The following is a 23,107-nucleotide window of genomic DNA, read 5'->3' as shown; positions in this document are numbered from 1 at the left end:
TTTTATTTCTCTCCGAAGTGCTTTTTGGCGTGACATCTTCAAGGAGTTTCACCTCAGAGTGTCTTGGAGAGGTCGTGGTGCGTCTCCTCCGTTAGCCCTGTGTGGCACCTCTTCACGAGAGACCTTTATCACTTAACAGGGAACTCACTTGAATATGTATTACACACACACACACACACACACACACACACACACACACACACACACACACACACAGTTTTGACGAGTTTTTTATCTTTGTACTGTCTGGTTTTTTTCTTCTGTTTTGTGCTACACGATAGCAATATTAGTTAGGGAATAAGAGGAAAATAGTAGAGAAAAATAGGTAAAAGTAGTTTAGGACCACTACCAGATAGTGAAGAGTGTGTGTGTGTGTGTGTGTGTGTGTGTGTGTGTGTGTGTGTGTACAGTATGTGTGTGTGTGTGTGTGTGTCTGTGTGTGTGTGTGTGTGTGTGTGTGTGTGTGTGTATAGTGTGTGTGTGTGTGTGTGTATGTGTGTATGTGTATAGTGTGTGTGTATAGTGTGTGTGTTTGTTTGTGTGTGTGTGTGTGTACAGTGTGTGTGTGTGTGTGTGTGTGTGTGTGTGTGTGTGTGTGTGTGTGTGTGTGTATGTGTGTGTACAGTGTGTGTGTGTGTGTGTGTGTGTGTGTGTGTGTGTGTGTGTGTGTGTGTGTGTACAGTGTGTGTGTGTGTTCAGTGTGTGTGTGTGTTCATGTGTGTGTGTGTTCAGTGTGTGTGTGTACAGTGTGTGTGTGTGTGTACAGTGTGTGTGTGTGTGTGTGTGTGTGTGTGTGTGTGTGTGTGTGTGTGTGTGTGTACAGTGTGTGTGTGTGTGTGTGTACAGTGTGTGTGTGTGTGTGTGTGTGTGTGTGCACAGTGTGTGTGTACAGTGTGTGTGTACAGTGTGTGTACAGTGTGTGTGTGTGTACAGTGTGTGTGTGTGTGTACAGTGTGTGTGTGTGTGTACAGTGTGTGTGTACAGTGTGTGTGTGTGTGTGTGTGTCCAGGGAACAATAACAGACAAGTGGGGTACATTTCCTGGATGATATCACTTCTATCCGTCGCGACTGTCTTGGTGACGTCTAGTACTGTATGGATGGTGGTGGGAGGATGGTAACATGTGGGTGGATGGTGGGTAACATGGTGGTGGAAGCGTGTGGATGGTGGTGGGGTGATGCAGAGTGGATGGTGGTGGGATGGATGGTACATGTGGTGGGTGAAGTGTGTGGATGGTGGGTGGGTGGATGGTGGAGGTGGATGGTGGTGGTGGATGGATGGTATGGTGGTGGGTGGATGGTGGTGGTGGAGTGTGTGGATGGTGGTGGGTGGACGGTAGCGTGTGGATGGTGGTGGGTGGACGGTAGCGTGTGGATGGTGGTGGGTGGACGGTAGCGTGTGGATGGTGGTGGGTGGATGGTGGAGTGTGATGATGTGGATATTAACGAGTGATGGTCTACCGTCGTGAGTCATAAAGCCTCAGTTTATCACACGGGGGTCGAGCTGTGACACGCTGGCAGGTAAACGTCATTTCTACACGACTAACCTTCTTGTTATCTCTGGAAATGTCAGTTGACTTTGTAGCTAAATTCTCGTCTCACATTCTAGAATTCTTATCAAATGTCGCTATTTGTCCGAGGATTTTGGTCTTGTCTTGAGGTATACAGGTACTCGTGTCGGGGAGAGAGATGGACTTGGCGGCGTGACAAGACCGAATTCACAATGGTTCATGTGAGATTTTTCTCTTGTGGCAGGAAATGTGAAAACGTTTGTCTTCGGTCACTTGCGATGCCTCACAAAGGTAGCTGCCATATTAGTGTCGAGATTACATCAAGATGATGTTATAATAGAGTTACTTTTTCTCAGAATACCAGATAAAACACAACATTAATTTTAGACCCCAGAACGTTTTAAAACACACACACACACACACACACACACACACACACACACACACACACACACACACACACACACACACACACACACACACACACTTACTTACTTTCTAATTCACCCACAAATGACCACGTAATGTCTCCAGTCACGCTAGTTACTGTGTATAAGGAGCACCGCGCTACACACTTAATAAACTACCTCCACTAATGGCCATGTCTAGTAGGTCTCGGGGAGCTGCTGTTGATCATATCTAGGTTAAGGTGTGATGCCTCAGGTATAATCTTACCTGTAGTGTATGTGGTTATATTGTTGATTAAATAAGAGATTAGGTCGGGTTAGGTAAGATTAGGTCGTATTAGGTTAAATATGAACGGATTAGGTTAAATAAGATTGGATTAGGTTAAATAAGTTTGGTTTAAGTTAAATAAGGTTAGGCTCGATTACATTAAATTACCTTATCTTAGGTCTGTTAGGGTCGTTAATCTACAGGTGAAATAAGCTGTATTAGGGCTAAGCTTCACGTAATCCGACTGGTCACTGGAGTAATGAAGGCATTGTGTGTGGACAGGACCTGGTTATCTGTTTATACTGACTTAAGGTGTGACGAAAACACTGTGCAGGCTGGACGACCTTGGGGGGTGGAAAGTTGGTAGCTGGATGGACTGGTGTGACGGGGCTGGGTTAGGTTAGGGGCTGGCTGGGGTAGGAGGGAGGGGGGGCTCACCACTTGGCTGTTGATAGGGATGGTTTTGGTGGATGGTAGAGGCGTCTGAGGACCTTTTTATGCAACTCCTATTCGATGTGTGTGTGTGTGTGTGTGTGTGTGTGTGTGTGTGTGTGTGTGCTCAGAAACATTAACACGAATACCTAGATTTCTGAATGACAACAGTACAATAATAATTTCATCTCCTTAACCTCAATCCGGAAACAGTAATACAGACAACGAAGAGTTCACAATAACAGTCATTAAATACTTCAATACGACTCTTTACGTCACCTGCTTCCCACATGATCACGGGAAACGGCAGCGGTGTAAGTGTGTATAATTCTGACCTTCACTTGCTGCATTTAGTTAGTGATCGTGTTCTGTTACTGCCTCTGGGTTTGTTAATGCCGTTATAATGAAGTGAATTGCCAGCTGAAGACGGTGTTGTTCTAGTGTTCGCTGTTTTGGTCGTTGGTGTTGGAGAAGCTGCTGATACGACGATAGAGAATCTCCCTCTTGATTTTTTTAAAGTTAACTTAGAAATGCAAGAAGAAGGTGGATTTTTAGGGTTCAGTTCTATGTATAAAAAAATAATAATAAACGGTTTATTAATCGAGTTGCAGCCGGTGGCTGAAAATATACAAACTTCCATGTGATTTAGTCATAATAATATACGTTCAATACATTTACAGGGCTGTACAGTACATAAATCAGGAGCTGTTTATTATTTTAGCAATAGATGGGATGGTGCTATTCTTATATCTATCAGTGCGGGCTCTTGTGAGCTGAATTTTGTTGTAGTGGCGGGCTGCACAAGGTGGGTGGGGGACTGCCGGTGGCGATGACGAGGATGGTGCAGTAGTCCACTGCCAAACCCTGCTAGTCCGTGGTGGTGGAGGTCACGGAGGGATGGCATTTCCAGGGTGGAGAGGGCGTTGTTGTAGCGTGTGTGTGTGTGTGTGTGGGGGGGGGGGTGATAACACCCATCGTCAGATACATATGCGTGTGTTAACGATGAAGATAGAAAGATAAGGCCAGTGTGATGTTTTCATGGGGAGGGACACAACACGTACACAGGGTGTCGGTAGCTCTTCATTCGACCGCGTCAGGTTTTCCTCATTCCGGATACTTGGTGGCAGACGGATCTGTGGGAGTGGTAATATAAACTTCAGGAAAGGTTTGGATGAGGTATTAGGAAAGATGTGAACCTCAGTTGCAGGAGTAAGGTGGTGGTGTCTGGACAGGTGTGACTCAGGTGGTGGCAGGTAAGGGACACAGGTGGTGGAGACTCCTGCATTAGCTACCTGTCCTCCAAAAGTGATGGAGAATCTAAGTTGCTCTCTCACGCTTTCTCTTCCCGAGATTAATGTGTAGATTTTGAGAGGTAAAGTTTCCCTCTTAAGGTTACTGTTGCAGATCAAGCTAGCGTCTCGTGGGAGTCCAGCACACGTAGAGGTGACCACAGTGACCACGAGAGGATGATGCGACATGAGGCACACACACCCGGGAGTCTCATAATAGTCAGCGGAAGACACCCAATGACAGGCGCGTTTCCGAGTCATTTGTGTGCTGAGGTAACCAAGAGAATATTTATTACGTGAAGACTGGCCGCACCTCCACGAGTGATAGGGAGAGATGGGAGGAGTCCACCACACCACACCATACATCCACTGGCCCATCACCACACAACCACTGGCCATGTCAAGCCATAGAAACTACCTGAATGAAACACGTTATCCTTAGAGAAGCCAAAACTAAAACTAGACATGATTGAAACGTGGACAATTATTTATGTGGCTGAAAATATAGATAGAAACATATTTATCTTTATTTAAAAATTTAAATACATAACCCTAACACCTGAACAAATGACCTCAAGGTAGTATATAGCTAAGCAGTTGTACACAGACGCCCAATAATTTTTTTTATAAATAACGTTGTAGAAGACTAGAATAAGGTGCCTAGTTATGTAGTTAATTAGTACAGTACTTCATTGAACATATAAATATATATATAAAACTAGGATAGACAAGTTCTCTAGGACAGGAAATAAAGACGTGGGTAAAGTACTTCATAGAATAGTCACGTGTTGGTCTGTAAATGATGGTAAAAAATAATAGTTTTTAGTGTTTCTTGACTTATGCTCTGGCCTCTGCTGCATGACCTGGAATTACCGGAGCACCGATGACTGACTTAGGTATTAGTTTATTATTATTATTTTTATTATTATTGTTGTTTGGGGGTGGTTATATCATGCTTACAAATGAGTGTCTTTATTTTTTTCTCTTGACGTCTTAACAAGTGGAAGTCAAATGTATTATCCTGTTCTCAGTGTCGTTCGTGTACCTGGATTTACGATTGGATTATAATATGACAAACTCGGGCTGTCTTTATTCGTGTATGGCTCAGTTGTCCAGTAATTGTTTTATATCAAATTGTTTTATATCATTGACCTATTACTTTCATTCATTCATTTCTCTCTCTCTCTCTCTCTCTCTAAAAAAAAAGACACGTGTTGCATCAGTTACAGCTTCGTCCAGTGCAATCACCTGACCTGCTCTCTCCTAGGATGTTTTTATTTTCCTTATAACGTCATCAGGTAGTCGGTAAAGGGCTACGTCATACCTGGGACACGGGGGCGGCAGGTGAGTGGGTGGGTGGAGGCGTGTGTGTGGTAGCCGCTGGTCACAAGGGCTTATTACTCGGTGTGAAGGAAATGCCTGGGATTCTACTTCTGTTCTGCCAGCCACCGCACACCAGAAAGCGGCAGTTAACACACGCAGAGAGAGAGAGAGAGAGAGAATCACTCGCAATTTTAACCACTTATTATTACTTATCAAGACTAGCCTAGAACCTCTGTATTTTTTATTTTACATTATACAAGATAAACACTGCAATAATCCGCTTCCTTAAACAATTAAACCCACCTTTTTACATATAAAACTTTTACTCTGGTTTACCTCGGGAGTCGCGAAGGTTTTGTGGTGTGAGTAAATAGTCTAGTTTGTTTACCTCCACTTCCCTGTGTTAGGTACAAAGAGTTGTTGAGAAATTTGATATGTATATACATTAATGTTTACCTGGGGATTGGTGCTTCGTCATTCTGGGTGGTGATGGGGTGGTGTTGTGGGTGGAGGTGTGGGTGGTGATGAGGTGGAGGTGTGGGTGATGTGGTGGAGGTGTGGGTGGTGGTGATGTGGTGGAGGTGTGGGTGGTGATGGGGTGGGTGTGGGTGGTGATGGGGTGGAGGTGTGGGTGGTGATGGGGTGATGTGGCTGGAGGGTGGGTGGTGATGGGGTGGCGATGTAGGTGGGGGTGGTGGTGTGGATGGCGGTGTGGGTGTGATAGGCTTCCTGGTGTCGTGTTTGTGGTTCATTAGCCTGGTCCTATTTCCAGCTCTCACAGATTATACATAACTTTGGATCTACACTGATGACATGCATGGCTTTAAACCACAAGCTAGAGTTGGTTGGTTCTTTTGTTTTGTGTGTGTGTGTGTGTGTGTGTGTGTGTGTGTGTGTGTTTAGATGTGTACAGATCATCTTTCGGTCCGACACACCCAAGAACTTGCTGTAGGGAGAGAAAAACATGGGGTGTCTAGTGGTTCATATCTGTTAACAAAATGAATGGTTACACTATTTTATTATATTTCTGTATCTCTTTATTTAATATCTACACAAAGTAAAAAAAATATCGTTTCGTATTTTCCTGATTAATTGTTTTATCATTGCAAACATGTGGCTGTTGTTATTAAGAAATGTCCGATTGTTTGAGCCTTTCTCTTGTTGTTGATCCTTGTATTTCGTCATCATTCTCTCTCTCTCTCTCTCTCTCTCTCTCTCTCTCTCTCTCTCTCTTGTATAGATCTTGGACCACTCGTATGTTATTTGAGAGACGTGTTTTGGGTAAATATTTAGATAGGGGAGCAATTTCGAAAGGTTTTTTGTGGTGAAGCTGTTTTAGTGAGGAGAAGGACGATGCTAAGTTTTCTGGTTTGAACAGTTAGATTAGCGAGGTGGTGGTTGTGGTTGTATTGCGATTGTGGTAGTTTGGTGATGGTGGTGGTAGCGTGACGGAGGCTGTTAGTGTCATTATGGTGCTGTGGTTTAGCTCAGGATTCTCGTGAGCTAACTCAGAATTACACTGAGATTGTACCTTAATTATATGTGTTCACGTAGCACCAAGTTGGAGACAGAATTAACGTAAAGACCCTGCATGTTTATACCTTGTTACGACAGACTGGCGACCTCTGTTGTGTGTCCTGTGAACCTTAAGAAACTCTCCTCCCGGGTCGTGTTGAACTTGTTGGTGTGGCGTTGCTCGTGTTGTTGTCATAGTAGCGGAAGACCAGCAGCGTATGGCCGGGGTTATTGTTCCTCAGTTGTCGGCTGTGCTGGTTGTGATTTATGTTAATTGTGCGTAGGGTATTGTGAGGGTTGTAGTGCCCCCGGGATGCTGTGAGGCGTGGGTGGTCGAGGTGATGGTGGTAGGGACGTACTCTTCCTCCAGCTGTTCTTGTGGTGGTACCCTACGGCGGTCATGAGCCTTCCCAGCCTTCAGGAACCTTCCTTAGGGCGGCCGCAGTGGTTTTTTTATTTCCTCATGGTAATGGCCCTTTGAAGGACATACCCTCTATCCCTCACAGATAAACTTCTGATATGCCGCTCCCTGTGAACGTCTGCTGGTAGACAGTAGGAATAATTGTCACCTCTAAACATGTCTTGGGGTTCACAGTGTCTGGTGTTTTACATTTCCATCTTCGTGATGTAGATTAATATCGTTTTCTTTCTCCTTTTTATTGTTAATTTTTTTTACTCTTATATTTTCGCCCCCTGGCTCCGTTGTGGGTCGATGACCTGTGCCCGGGTGGGCTGTTCCCCGTAAAAAAAAAAACCCCTACGGGAACTTAAATGACGTTACTATCCATGACCACAGCACGAAAACTAAGTCATGGACGCGTAAGGATAGTTGAGGGTGCACAGGTTGGGGGGGGGAGCAAGAGAGGATAGTCAGATGGGTGTAAGAGTGGTGCAAGGAGTGGGACTTTCCCCGTGTGAGAGGCAAGTGAGGCTGGCAGATGATCCTGGGTGGGCGGGGGTAGGAGGATGCCATGAGAACTCTGTTGTACAAACTAAAGTGAATAATAATATAATTAATACTGATTTTGATAATAATATTAATAATAATATAATGATACAAATATTCATAATAATAATGATAATAACATATTTACGTCCATGAATGGTATAGAGTAATAGCACAGTTGGCACCATTCACTTTAGCTAACATAAGAAGTCACAAAACACACAGGTACAAATAATATATGTAAACGAACACAGGTTAGGACACATACAACCTGTACCCACGTGTACTGGGAACACCCTCTTCGTCCCAGCTAAAGTTAAGTAGCCTCCAGCCTCAACAATATATGGAATCTCTCCTTAACTCTCAGAACTGTAGAAAGTTTTACCAGAAGCAGCTCGTAGTCGTCTGGGTGGTATTAGACAAGTGCCTGAGTGTGGCGTGGGGAGGGTGAGTTATGCACTACGTGACTCTAACATCACCTCACACTGTCAGTACTCCACCTTGACGTGTACAGCAGGGAATCTTACAACTAATTACTGTACCTCAATATTGAATAATTTTTTTTTTGTCTTTTCTTGTAACTAATTACATTATTTTTAGGCGTGTTTAGCCACCGTACTCAAAATTGCAAGTGCAGTTGATATTTCATGAATGTCGAGTCTAAATTAAAATTAGCAAAAGCGCTGAAAATAAGTTGGATGATGTTACGTTCAAGATGATAATCACGAGTCGTGCTCACGGTGCAGTCATGGTGGCCAGATACTGAAAGTGTGCATCTAAATCTCTTATTAAAGTCTTTACCCGAGCATCAGTCATGGTTTCGTCGACTGGATATTTTTTTCCCTCTTACACGGTACAGGAGACTTGTCTGAAAGCTTGTACGTCGGGGTTTGGTAATTTGGAATACTAGGAGAACGAATTCACACACACACGGCCTCAAGAATGAGTATTGAGCCTTCTTATGTGAGAGTTGGGGCATATTACTCGTTAAAATTAGGTATTGGTTATACTCCATACCCCGACATCTTCTGCTTGTCCTACACCTCCTTCATGCCCCAAACCCCCTCCTCCCAGCCCCACACCCCCCTCCTCCCAGCCCCACACTCTCCTCCCAGCCCCACACCTCTCCTTCCCCAGCCCCCCCCCTCTTCCCAGCAACATACCCCCTCTTCCAGCCCCCACCCCTCCTCCCAGCAACACACCCTCCTCCCAGCAACACACTCCTCCCAGCCCCACACCCCTCCTCCCAGCCCCACCCCCTCCTCCCCAGCAACACCCCCTCCTCCCCCAACACGTCCCCTCCTCCCAGCAACACGTCCCCTCCTCCAGCAACACGTCCCTCCTCCCAGCAACACACCCCCTCCTCCCAGCCCTACCACCTCTCTCCCTGACACCTCACTCACCCACCTGGCCAAGATCGCTGATAAACATACACTTTCATATGCCATTCCTTGGAAATATCTCTTTCAACATTTGTTTTTCATTTCTGCATCGTCTCCTCTCCGTGTATCTCTCATCCCAGGGGGTGTCATGATTGACTGCCATCCTCAGATTCTGTCAAGGATAAGCAAATAATAACTCGAGGGGGAGACTGTAATCCTGTTTAAATCTGTGATGAACTCGATCACCCCGGCCAGCACAGCGACCCAGGGGATGATGGTATCTGGGTGCTGCCGTTGTGTTACTGTGGTGGTAGTGAGTGTTACTGCGATATTTATTCACAGCTCCATATGTAATTGTAATGATGCTTCATATGTGTTACTATAATGATGCTTCGTATGTGTTACTATAATGATGCTTCGTATGTGTTACTATAATGATGCTTCGTATGTGTTACTATAATGATGCTTCGTATGTGTTACTATAATGATGCTTCGTATGTGTTACTATAATGATGCTTCGTATGTGTTACTATAATGATGCTTCGTATGTGTTACTATAATGATTTTTCGTATGTGTTACTACAAAGAGGCTTCATGTGTTAGTATGATGATGCCACTTATGTGTGTGTGTTACTTGATTTGTATTAATTCACACAGTCAAAGATGCAGTTTAAATGCCTTGAGTATGAAAGTGATAAGAACATAAGAAAATAAAAGAGTCTGCAATAGGCTGGTTGGCCTGTGCATGGCAGGTCCTGTCGAGAGTTACAACCACTCTGTCGTCCATGAATTTATCTAGCCTCATTTTAAAACTTTCCAGCGTCCCACTTACTACAAAGTTGCAAAGCTTGTTACGCTCATCTACCACCCTATTTGTGAACCAGTTTCTTCCTATCTCCCTCCTAAACTTAAACTTATCCAACTTAAATCCGTTGCTACGAGTCCTATCCTGCTCGGATATTATAAGAACTTTATCTATATCTCCTTTATTGATTCCTTTCACCCACTTAAATACTTCTATCATATCTCCCCGCACTCTTCGTCTTTTCAGGGAATGCAAGTTTAGTTTCTTTAACCTATCTTGATATGGAAGGTTCCTAAGTCCCGGAATCATTTTCGTCATTCTTCGCTGCACCGACTCTAGTGAATTGATATCCATTCTATAATAAGGGCACCAGAACTGAACAGCATAATCGAGGTGCGGCCTGACTACCGCAAGATATAATTGCAATATGACCTCCGCACTCTTATTACTTACACTTCTAGATATAAAACCTAATACTCTGTTTGCCTTATTTCGAACATTAACGCACTGTTTTCTAGGCCGTAGGTCCGGGCTTACGAGTACCCCTAAGTCTCTTTCGACTTCTCTAGGTTGATGTTGTTAAGGCTGTATACATTGTCAGTATTTGTTCTTCCAATATTAAGTACGCTGCACTTGCTGGTGTTGAATTTCAGTTGCCATTTTTCCGACCACTCCTGCAAGGTGAGGGAAGTTAGAGAGGCAGTGTGGAGGGAAGTGAGGGAGGTAGTGTGGAGGGAAGTGAGGGAGGTAGTGTGGAGGAAAGTGAGGGAGGCAATGTGGAGGGAAGCGAGGGATCTAGTGTGGAGGGAAGTGAGGGAGGTAGTGTGGAGGGAAGTGAGGGAGGTAGTGTGGAGGAAAGTGAGGGAGGTAGTGTGGAGGGAAGCGAGGGATCTAGTGTGGAGGAAAGTGAGGGAGGTAGTGTGGAAGAAAGTGAGGGAGGTAGTGTGGAGAGAAGTGAGGGAGGTAGTGTGGAGGGAAGTGAAGGAGGGAGGTGGTAGGCAGCAGGCACCACAGTCACCGAATAAGGCGTAAACCCCTCTTCCCCTCCCCTCTCCTTCAGGACTCGGCAGGAGCCACCGCACACACAACACCCACTGAGAGAGAGAGAGAGAGAGAGAGAGTATACTGATGTAGTGCAGAGATGAATTTTCTTCGCTAGTGAGGGAGAGTAAGTTTGACTGTGAGTGAAATGCATCGTTCAATAACACTATATACGTTTAGAGCCGCTGGCATAGTTAAATTAGAGAGAGAGAGAGAGAGAGAGAGAGAGAGAGAGAGAGAGAGAGAGAGAGAGAGAGAGAGAGCTCACTGTTACTTTACTACTGCCGGGTGAGACATACTGGCCCCTCCTCCTCATTAAAGGGGCAGGGACTAGGGAGTGTGGTGTCGTGTGGTTGTTAATGAAGACCCGGCAGTGACGGTGTGGGTAGCGTCACTGTCACTGCGACGACCGTCTTAGCGTGGTCACTGCCTCAGTCTGTTCACTGTCTCCTTTCCTCACCTGTAGTGCCGTCGACTGGTCCTTAATGCTGAGGATGTAATTAGTACATGGCCGTGAGTTAGGTATTCTTGGTGCCGCCCCCTGACCCGTAGTGAGGGGGAATGGCTCTTGTAGCGGTGTTGGTGGGTGGTCTGTGTATAATGATGATGATAATAAATGTCGTTATTATTATTATTATTAGTAGTAGTAGTCAAGAGAAACATTGTATATGAATTAAATTGACAGAAGCGGGTCATTGCGGTGCTTGATCATTTAAATATGCTAATTATAAGTCCCCTCCCCCCCAGGACCTTGTAGACCCTAGCCTTGATGGTATTAATATAGGTTTAGTCAGAGACCATTCTGGGATATTAATACCCTAGCGTGTGGCCGTGAGGTATTCAGCGGTTGCAATGGAGATCAGTTACAAACACCCCCACAGTGAATGATATAAATCCCCTTTTCTCAGTTCAAATTTGAATTTTCAGTAACTGGTGTCGAGGCGTTATTCACACGGCTCCCGGTGAGTGTGAGGACCTGGTCAGGCTTTGGCTCACTTTGGTGTTTGGTTATCGCTTTTAGGAGTTTTAGATAAAATTCTTCCTGTTGGGTTTAGGCGAAATGTTCAGGGTGAGAGAAAACGGAGCCGTCATCGGGGATCCCAGACTCAAGTGGAGCATGACACGCGTCTTGTGGCAGGTCAAATGACTCGTAACTTGTGGCTCATCTCAGCATTACTTTTTATTTACTATTATTTTTATAACATTGCATTTAAAGGTGAATAATTTAATTATTATGAATATATCGGTTATTTTTTTTAGTGTTGGTTTGTATTATATATGACTTACCGTTTGACCCGCGTGGCCACATTAAGATATATTCAGGAAATTATTAAACACCAGAAAAACACACACACACACACACACACACACCAAAAAATACATGGTTTAAACTTACTTATGTTGTGTGCTGCCCCTACCCGTTTGGTGAGCCAGTCTCTCTCCCCTTAGTGTTTACAAGCGTTATTCACCAACCTGCGGCACCAAGATGACGGGGCAGTATTCACACCACCTCACTGCCTCGGTGTTCTGATATCCAGCACAACGGGTGAAATATTTACTCTCTCCTCCAGTCGTTACTCGCTTGTTGACGGAGTGTGTGTGAGTCACGTTTTATATAAGTCTGGTTGGTACTCTGTGGGGCGTGACGGTAAGGTTGGTTCTCTCCCACAGTAGAAAATGATCACTTTACTGTTATAATACATTAATTGTGTATATTTAGCCACCTCTTGAGTTGATTTTTTTAGTGTCAAGATTACTATTTACTTATATATATATATATATATATATATATATATATATATATATATATATATATATATATATATATATATATATATATATATATATATATATGCTGATAACCACAAGGAAAGAAGAAAACACGAAGTTCCCAAGCGCTTTCGTGAAATTCACATCTTCGGGGTGAGTACAGACTAGAGAGTATAGAGAGAGTAATACAAATCAAGGTGTATATATACAGAGGAGGGTGAGACCAGGTCCACAATGGTCAGGTATTAGGTAATGACCCTACTAATCTTTAAATAGCACACAACGGTTGGTGGTCAGGTCAGATGGTCAAGTGACCCGGCCTTCTCACCTGATCACAAATCTTCTTAATTACAAAATTGTCCAGCTTGTACATGCCGTTACTCAAATTCATGTTGAATGCTTCGGTATGTTTAATAAGACTAGATTCTATGATGTTCCTACTGTCAATTGACTTACATGGTAATATTGAGGAGGCATTATCCCAGTCAATGCAATGCTTGTTATCCCTCAAATGAACAAACAGAGCATTGGATTCCTGGCCTGTCCTAACACTGTATTTGTGTTGTTTAATTCTAGTTGCAAGATCTTTACCTGTCTGGCCTAAGTAAAACATATTACATTCCTTGCAAGGAACTTTATAAATGCAACCAATTGTGTTGTTGGGGGAGTTCTTGATTAACATTTGTTTAACAGTGCATGAGTTTTTAAATGCCACATTGACGTTCCAGGTTTTTAGCTGTGCAGGAATGTGTGAGAAATTTTTGTGAAATGGTAATATTAAGATATTCTTATGGTCATGGGTGGGCTTGGGGTCAGTTCTATAAAAAGTTTTCTTAGTAATGTTTAAGCATTTGTCTATGAAAGATCTAGGGTATTTAAGGTTTGAGCCAATATTATATATATATTTGTATTCCTCATCGATGAATTCCGGACTGCAAATTCTCAAGGCACGTAAAAACATTGTTGAAAATACTGACTGTTTGACTTTATTATGGTGGGCAGAATAATAATGAATGTATGAACACACATTAGTTGGTTTTCTATAAATACTGAACTTAAAAGTGTTACCTATTCTGTGTATCAGACAGTCTAGGAATGGCAATTTACAGTCTTGCTCTAATTCCACAGTGAATTTGATCGAGGGGCTAAGTTGTTAAGTTGTTAGCCCTCGATCAAATTCACTGAAATTAATGACCTACAGTGATTGCATATATATATATATATATATATATATATATATATATATATATATATATATATATATATAAACAGTATATATATTGTATGATGTGTTATGTTTACAATGTTAGTGAATATTTTGATATATGTTTACAGTATTGAAGTACGTGTTCATAATGTTAAGTGTCGGTATTAATAGTGTTTCTTTCAATCTTTCCTCAGGTGCGTGGTGGTGGAGGCGACCGTCAATAACACGTGATGCTGCAGCTGTTGTGGGTTACATACCATCTAGAGCACGTATAGTAAGTTTTGTTTCAGGAAGGTATTAGAGGGAAACATTGGATCGATAATGTTAGTTGTGGATGAGTTGAAGAAGATACCAAACACACCATCATGAACACAAAGTCAATATAGAAGTTTTAAATTTATGCGTGATAAGGGTTGTGTGTTAACGGGGCTGCCTTGTATGGTTCAGTGGGCCCGCTGCAGTTGACTTCATTCTTATGTTATGTGTTGGAGGTGTTGTGGTGTTTGTAAGTATTGGGAGTACGTCTGGTGCCACAGAACATAAGAGAGAGAACACTGTTGTCAATATCTCCAGTGGGCAGTAAGTAAGACACAGTGCCAACACCTGGTACCCGTAGGTCGTGATGGTGAGCCAGTGGGAGGTGTTCAGAAGAGGAGGTGACGAGTTTCTTATTCACAGATTACTGAGGAGCTGCTGACAGTAGAGGGGGTGTCAGCCGGGAATCTCAGACACGGGCCCATAGAATCGTTGTCAAGTAGACGCTAAGTTGATTGTGTTGCGGGTGTTGTTAGTACTGTGGGTGTAATGGGTGTTGAGGACACGGTGTGCAGGTGTAAGTGAGCTCTCAGGAGTGTTGAGGTACAGTATACCTCCACCTACATCCTGGTGATTGGAAGGTGTGTCCTTCATCAAGGATACAACTCGTGTGTGAGTAATTAGCCAAAGAATTCAGTTAGACTGGACTGAATACAAAGTTCCCGACGGACTCCTCCCCAGTTTTGTAACTTTGGGAGTTCGTGCTGGGGAAACTCCTGTCTCGAATAAGGACGTCACTAACATGTTACGAATGTGTCATGGAAATGCCTGAGTAACCCAGACTTAAAAAAAATGTTAACTGTAAAATACGACTGGTGGGCGACATAGCAGGTGTCCTTATCTTGGAGGTCTCCACACCCCCGGAAACACTTTGTGGCTTCAACGCGGACGCTGGAAATTTGTAAACTGCCTGGTGTTAGCCTTCAGTGGCAGCGTTAAGTATATGAAACACGCAGTAATATCCAAGGTTAAATGTTTACGTCTTCGTGAATGACTTAATATAATCCTCATTATAAACTGCCTCTGGGTTGTGTCTGTCATCAGCTCAATATTGATGGAAGCTAGGGTAAAATGTAGCGTAAACCGACCCGGTAATGCTGCATTTAGATACGTGTTGACCTTCTAGAAATGACTGGACAAAGATCAGACAGTTAAAGATATAGTTCACAGATAGAGTGCCGTAGATGTTTATACTGGAGTAGCTTATATAGTCTGCCCGATTCAGCACCAAATATTGTCTAATAAGGGCATGAAGGTCTTGGCACACTGCCTAAGATTGAGAGTTTAATATATTTTAGACATTATCAGCCTTGGAAACCTGAGATATAAATACTAACAATATGTAGTGTAGGCTTATAGGGTCATAGAAACAGTATATAAATGTGGAGAATGAAGGATTTATACCCGATAAGATTTACAAGTGTATGCTATAATTACTGTGGTTAGAGAAGGGGTTAGGTGATGGTGGAGGAGGACGCAGGCTAAACACTGAAACGGTTACCTGGGCTATGTGTTGACCATCTTGTAAGCTACACAGGGGTGAAGGGGGTTGTATACGTCTTATCCGGGAACATTAAGGGTTTGGAGAAATTTTGATGCCATTTTTGGATGTTATTTTGTGCTTTAGCTTGATTCAGCCATTTTGATACGTGTCTTATAGCTTCGAATCTGTACACTGCCACACACTGAAGGTCTCGCTTGACTTCACGTTGTGGTTTATGGTGCATTAGGCTCCCGGAGACATGTTGTTATAGATGGTGTTGTTCATGGAATATAACCGTTCTTTTTATTAATCTGATTGTTAACTTTGTGGGCCGCGCACCTGTCCTATCCCCTGGTGGTAGTCTCAAAACAGTGTCTGGTCGTCTTAACAACAACACACACAGCTTATTTTATTTCTTCGTGTGTGTGTGTGTGTGTGTGTGTGTGTGTTATTGAAGTATCACGTGTTGCTGGGGTATTACATGTGTTGCTGGGGTACTAGTTATGTTGCCGGGAATGGTCGGTGATGGGTGAGGGAGGTTGTAATAGTCCACTGGTATTCCTCGCCCGAGTTTAGAATATAGGTTGAGTCTGGGACGTAACACCCACCCACCTGTTACTGGAGACACCTGTACACTCTTAGACAAAGGTAGTTAGCCGTGACTCCTGACTGTATTCGTTATTCTAGAATATCTAATTTTCTAGGACCTATATTTTAAGAATAGTGTAAGTCAAGATATATCGCCAGTTACAGGGATTTAAATTTCCGTAATAAAGATTTGTCATTATTATTATTATTATCATTATTATTATTATTATTGTTATTATTTTTAATTATTATTATCATTATTAGTATTATCTTTAGCTTGAATGGTATTACAAACCTGCGTCGCTTCAGGTAAGGATTCTGAGACTATTGGAGGATATCTAATTGCAGGGACCGACGCCCCCCCCCCCCACCAAGCGGCCTGAAAGTAAACAAAATAATTTCCATGTTAGTAATACAGGGAGGAACATGAAGAATTCGGCAAAATCCCGTTTTTTTTTGTTATTGTTTTGTTATTTTTTTGGTAACTACAATGGGATCCCGGTATTGAGCAGCTATTAAGTGCTCTAACAACTCTGTAAGGAACAGAAACCTTTCTTTCCTTCGACTTTCAAAAGTTCCAGAGGTGAGTCGTACACCTGCTTTTAATGTTGACTGTTCATTAGTTTTTATGAACTCTTTTCTTAATGCATTTAGTACTGATAACGTTCCACTCTTCAGAATCGCTAGTTAACATCAGAGTACCATTAGGATATAGAAATGAGCAGGATACTGTAGTATTGTCGAAAATATAAGGCTGCAACTTTGAATTTTTGGCTCATTATTCGTTTTAGGACCACCCACGACTTTTGGACGAAATTATGTTTTTCCTGTATATTTCGGTGTGTTTTAGGTGGATTTCATATTCATTTCTTGGGTAAACAGTTAAGAATCAGTAAAGTACAACCACTGGAAATTTTGTATACCTGCATTTTTTTTTTTACACTGGAAATCGGAAATCACTAGTTTTGAGTTACTACCCCTCCTACCGATGTATGTTAAGCTAACCTTATAACTCATCATAACCTAACCTAACCTTACTTATGACCTGTATTTTCTTATGCGATCGAAAAATGTTTTGCGACAGAAACACTGCAGAAATAATGCGTCTTATTGTTTAAAGTACTTAATCCCAAAGTTAGAATCTTAAGGTTCCCAGATGACCAAAACCAAAATAATACCAATATTGTTTGGAATGTTTATACTATGGAATTTGTTGTATGGGCAGCTAATATCCATTGAATTAGTTTTTGTGCTGAGTAATATTTATATATTCAAAATAGTATTACTGTGTTCCATAGTAAAGCACAATTAATTGTCTAATAATACTTATTTACAGAGCCGATCAGCCGAGAAGGTTGGACAACTACAGGTGGCTGCCTCCCACTGGGAAGCTCGCCCCAACCAGTGACGTCACAACCAATCACAGAGCTTTTCGCAGTCACGTGACTTTTTAGCAACTTAAACCCTTATTTTTGACACTTTTTGGCCCAATTTATTTTAAAATATCTTTACCATAGTGAATTTTGCGTTTTCTTTACCCATTGACCTGCCATCTTACGAAAAAATTCCGACCTTTAACTCGTCCATTGTGTGTAAATGAGGAAGAAAGTCAGATCAGCAAACTGGAACTTGGTCACAATTTTTTTGATGCCTTATGGCAGTAGGGTGTACCATTAGACAACACAATTATGCTTCCAATATCTTCCCAGGCGGTAGTACCTCCCTGTTTGATAGCTGCCTAGCTTATGTACATGACAATTTCAATGAATAAATACTATTATTACTTTTATTTAACTTGGAAAAATGTAGCTTGATCATTTTAATTTCAATTGTTTATTCCTTGATAGAGGAAGCGGTATCCTAGTGCTGTCACTAGGTACCCCTGTAAAATGTTTGTAGCAGAGCGTAGTTTCGATCTACGGACCTCTGGGTTATGGGCCCAGCACGCTTCCACTGCGCCACTCTGCTCGTCTCAGCATTGATATCAAACCCTTTCCAATGTAGGAGCCTAATTCTTAAAACCTAGTCTTAAATCTCCAGCAATCCATTGGTAGATGTGTAATTTTGAAGCTGTACTGTACTTTTTTTAATGTTAGTCCTCAATAAACTAGCGAGCACAATATAAGATGCGAAAAAGTGGTGTCACTGCTAACTTCCTTTCCAACTTGTAAATACCGTGGTGTTCTTTGTGTCACTACTAAAATAGTAACCTGTTAAAAAAATTTTATAAAGTGCATTGGTTAACTGTCTGCGATATTTTTGTTCATATTAAATAATGTAAAACTGTAGCTACTACCATCGTTCTTTCTGAAGAACCGAATGGAGTATATTCCCCTAAGTAGGTAAATAATTATCTTGTACAGTACTGCAAAATAATCAATGTGTCGCTTTGAGAAATTATCCCCAGATATCAAAAGTTGGATGTCAAATAAGACAATAACTTACTCACTCTATATAAATTGTTTTTGTTGAATAATCTGGTGTTATCGTCGCGGGAGGATAAAAAAGTAACACTGACTGAGCTGTCCTGTGCCTCAGAATCTTTGTGTTGTGGAGGGCTATAAGAGACGCTATTTATTCCCAGAGACTGTATAGAGCACTAGTACTACGTGATGTGATAACGTATAAACATGAACAATTTAATGTTATGATTTTGGTTGGTGTTATGAACATATTCAGTAGTTTTTGGGATCTGATAGTAGTAGTAGTTTATGATTCAAGTTGAAGACACTACTCGGTTATTTGAACTTGTGCTCAAAACTTTGCTGCAAGATTTGATAGAAGTTGTAGTATACTGTAGTATTGCACCAATGCCTGCCCTGTATTACTCTTCCACTCCCCTCCTGGCCCGCTCATCTCACACACTGCAACCCCTTCTCCTTGCTCAAGTGTGCCAACTACTCGTCAGTAATTTAATGCAACTTAGATTATTTCTCGGCTGTGGTCACTCCTGTTTCCCATTTTTTGTTTTCAGCATTTCCGGTATTGTTTACATGCCTCCGTGGCACAATTGGTTAGCGCGTTCGGCTGTTAACCGAAAGGTTGGTGGTTCGAGCCCACCCGGGGGCGTCACTTTATATTAGTATCTCTGTAATCTCACTGAAATTTTCTACACTATACTCACCATCACAAAAACAAACTTGTGTTGTAATGATCAATATAGTGTCGTGTCTCGGTAGAATTACCAGATAAAAAATAAATAAATGAGCACTTAAAACTACTTATTTGTATAACAATAATTTTTTTCTGGGATTAGCCCGCCAGGGCACAGGTCAATGACCTACATCAGGGCCTGGAGGGCGAAATAATAATAAAATTAATATAAATATAGAAACAAATATTAAGTAAATATGCAATGTAATGATAATAATAAAGGACCATAAAAAATAATAGTGAGAAACGATGTATGTATGTCGTGTTGTCAAACTAAGAGAAACCAATTGAGACCCTGCAATTGTGTGCAAATGAGGCAGAAAGTCAGATCAGCAAGCTGGGACTTTGTCACAGTTTTTGTGATGCCATATGGCAGCAGGGTCTACCATTAGACAACATATTATGCTTCCAATATCTTCCCAGGTGGTAGTACCTACTCATGCTTCATAGATTTACCTGTACACTATAAAGGTTGCCCCTCGTGTAACGAGGATGGCCGGCCCCTATGGCCACCTAGACGTCAATTTGTTTAACTCGAATACGCTGGATAGTTTCAAACTTAGGTTGGATGGATATATGAGCAATAGGGGTTGGGTGTAAATAGGACTGCCCAGCATGGGCCAACAGGCCCGCTGCAGTTTCCTCCATTCTACCGCCTGGAAAGATATTGGAAGCCTAATGTATGGTCTAATGACAGACCCTGCTGCCATATGGCATCACAAAAATTGTGACCAAGTCCCAGGTTGCTCATCTGGCAGTAGGTATACGTGTATACAGTACATCAAGAGTACTCAGTTATTATGTATTATAGACAAATATATTATCTGTTAGTAAATGCATTTAAATTGGAGATTATCATTGGTCCTTAGTAGAAAATAGTCGAGCAGGATTAATCAACGGTCGAGCAGAGTGGCGCAGTGGAAGCGTGCTGGGCCCATAACCCAGAGGTCCGTAGATCGAAACTACGCTCTGCTACAAAGATTTTTTTGAAGACGAAAGTAGTAGCCAGAAGTAGAGTGAGGGAGGAACACCTGGACAAGCGACGGCTGGTGTAGTTCTCTTCAAGGGTATAGTTTGTACTCCGTACAACTCTTATGATGGGTATTTTTAACATCCTTCACTAGCCTGGCTCTCCTGAATATCCCACGCACTCGGCCCTCTTACGCTGCTCGTTCCTTACTTCATTCCCAGGGTGAACTTGTAAGTCATCGTCAATAAACTCTAAAGGTAATTGAGATTTAGCTATTGGTTAGGTAAACTCTCTTTCTCATTTTTTTATGTTAAGATCTCACGGGAATTTTCATGCCTCCGTGGCACAATTGGTTAGCGCGTTCGGCTGTTAACCGAAAGGTTGGTGGTTCGAGCCCACCCGGGGGCGTCACTTTTATCTTAATATCATTTTGGACATTAAGTATAGTGTTCATGTGTTGTGTCTCAGTAGATCTACAACAAGTGAAAGAAAGATACAATTTATTCATAATTTCAATACGTATTGTTAGAAATAATATTTCATTAATTTATTTTATTTATTCTTAGATTTACCAAATTGTTAGCATATTTTTTAATGATGACCGTCATGGGTCTGCTTTTGTCCACTCTGAAGATTATCCGTGTAACTGCCAGAGGTGTAGGTGTGGGTATGGGTGTAGATATAAGTATAAGTTAGGGTGTAAAATTTGGTGTAGGTATGGGTAAAGAGATGGGTGTAGCCTACACCCACCGTGTAGATATTGTTGTGGGTCTAGGTGTGGCTGTGTGTCTAGTATTGGGTGTATAGGTCTCATAACCCGCTAATCCTCTCCTAATGTAAGGGTTAGGGCTGGGTTAAAAAGCTTCGGTCTTGACTGGTTGTACTGGACCATCACAATGGCATTTAGCATATAAATGTATAAGTTTCATTACAGGTAACGGTTTCTTTTTAACTTTTCAGAAATTAGAAACCCAAATCTAACGTGCTAGTTTCCGTAGTGTAGTGGTTATCACGTGCGCCTCACACGCGCAAGGTCCCCGGTTCGATCCCGGGCGGAAACATATTTTTTTTTTTACGCAGGCTTGAGATTTTCCCAATTGGTCTGGGCAACTCTTATGGTAGGTTAACTTCTAATTCACTGTCAGGATGAGTTAGGAGTCCACCCAGGAAGATGTGATATGATCCCTTCTTCCCGAACAAGAGCGGGTACTGTACTTCTAACACACTGCACTAGGAGGCCGTGCTTAAGGTGTTGATTATATTTAAGGTAACTCGTTCCTTCCTGTAACAAGAGGAGCATTATTGCTTGCCTCCTTCGCCATCTGACTTACAAGGACATCACCTGCTTCTCGGGAGAACATAATTACCATGGTACTTTGAGAGTGATACAAGTGTTGCACGTCAGAAAATCTCCTTTATGTATGTCATGTTACGTGTCGGGTTGGACTACATTATAAATGAATCTTGGAAGAAACGGAGAAAAAAGTCACAGGAAAAAACATTGAAAAAAAAAGCCACAGGAAATAAATCGCCTAACCTAACTTATCCAAGCCAAAATTGTGATCTTTTCTTGTGATTTTTCCCGTCACCATTATAAATAGGGTTTTAACTTCATTGTGCGAGAACTGGTTAACGAGGTCTCGGTACGGCTGTCATGGTTCACTGTCAGGATTCAGAAAATGTCATCCCGCTTGTCAAACCAAGATTGTATCAACAGGCCTGATGCTGGGGCCGTCATGATCTGTTTGTGGTGGTATTATTATTATTATTAATCACAGTTTACGGTATTTTCAGTGAAAAGAACAATAGAAGAATATATTGGCGATTAAATTACTTAAAAGTGAGGGCCGTTAAGAACCACTCGTGTCTTAGGACAATGTTGTAATAAACTTTTTATTATTATTACCCAATATATTTGAGGCGCCCTTAACCAGTCCACTCCTCCCTCCACCCTCACGTCCCCCACCCCTCACCCCTCCACCCTCACGTCCCCCACCCCTCAACCCTCCACCCTCACGTCCCCCACCCCTCAACCCTCCACCCTCACGTCCCCCACCCCTCAACCCTCCACCCTCACGTCCCCACCCCTCAACCTTCACGTCCCCACCCCTCACCCCCTCCACCCTCACGTCCCCCACCCTCCACCCTCCGTCCCCACCCCTCACCCTCCACCCTCACGTCCCCACCCCTCACCCCTCCACCCTCACGTCCCCCACCCCTCCACCCTCACGTCCCCCACCCCTCCACCCCTCACGTCCCCTCACGTCCCCCACCCCCTCCACGTCCCCCACCCTCCACCCTCCGTCCCCACCCCCCTCACCCTCCACCCTCACGTCCCCACCCCTCACCCCTCCACCCTCACGTCCCCATCCACCTCACGTCCCCCACCACCTCCACCCTCACGTCCCCCACCCCTCCACCCTCCATCCTCCCACCCTAGCCTGTCTCCCCCACTCGTCGACAAGCGTGTTAAACCTGGGCGTTGGTGTGGTCAAGCCAGGTGGTGGTGGTCGCCCTTGACGAAGTGGTCCACGAGAAGCACGAAATGTTTGTTTTTTCCCCCGTCCACACACACACACACACACACACACACACAGTCCTCGGTATATTCAACAATCAAGTGAATTAATCTTTTGTTACCTATCTATCTATCTATCTATCTATCTATCTATCTATCTATCTATCTATCGGCTTCTCCTTTATA

The 23,107-nt window shown here is 42.8% G+C and overlaps 5 non-coding genes across 5 annotated transcripts; 4 read left to right on the top strand and 1 right to left on the bottom strand.

Moving 5' to 3' along the window:
• Window positions 1-18,176: 18,176 nt before the first annotated feature.
• Window positions 18,177-18,248, bottom strand: Trnam-cau. The gene has a single exon. It is a non-coding gene; the product is annotated as a tRNA-Met (tRNA).
• A 1,027-nt stretch (window positions 18,249-19,275) lies between these two features.
• Window positions 19,276-19,349, top strand: Trnan-guu. Its single transcript has one exon. It is a non-coding gene; the product is annotated as a tRNA-Asn (tRNA).
• A 987-nt stretch (window positions 19,350-20,336) lies between these two features.
• Window positions 20,337-20,408, top strand: Trnam-cau. The gene has a single exon. It is a non-coding gene; the product is annotated as a tRNA-Met (tRNA).
• Window positions 20,409-20,737: 329 nt separating this feature from the next.
• Window positions 20,738-20,811, top strand: Trnan-guu. Its single transcript has one exon. It is a non-coding gene; the product is annotated as a tRNA-Asn (tRNA).
• Window positions 20,812-21,391: 580 nt separating this feature from the next.
• Trnav-cac lies at window positions 21,392-21,464 on the top strand. Its single transcript has one exon. It is a non-coding gene; the product is annotated as a tRNA-Val (tRNA).
• Window positions 21,465-23,107: the final 1,643 nt, after the last annotated feature.

This window comes from Homarus americanus, unplaced genomic scaffold (assembly GCF_018991925.1).
Source record: "Homarus americanus isolate GMGI-L3 unplaced genomic scaffold, GMGI_Hamer_2.0 scaffold39155, whole genome shotgun sequence".
NCBI classification, from domain to species: domain Eukaryota; kingdom Metazoa; phylum Arthropoda; class Malacostraca; order Decapoda; family Nephropidae; genus Homarus; species Homarus americanus.
This window is presented reverse-complemented; position numbering and strand designations above follow the sequence as displayed.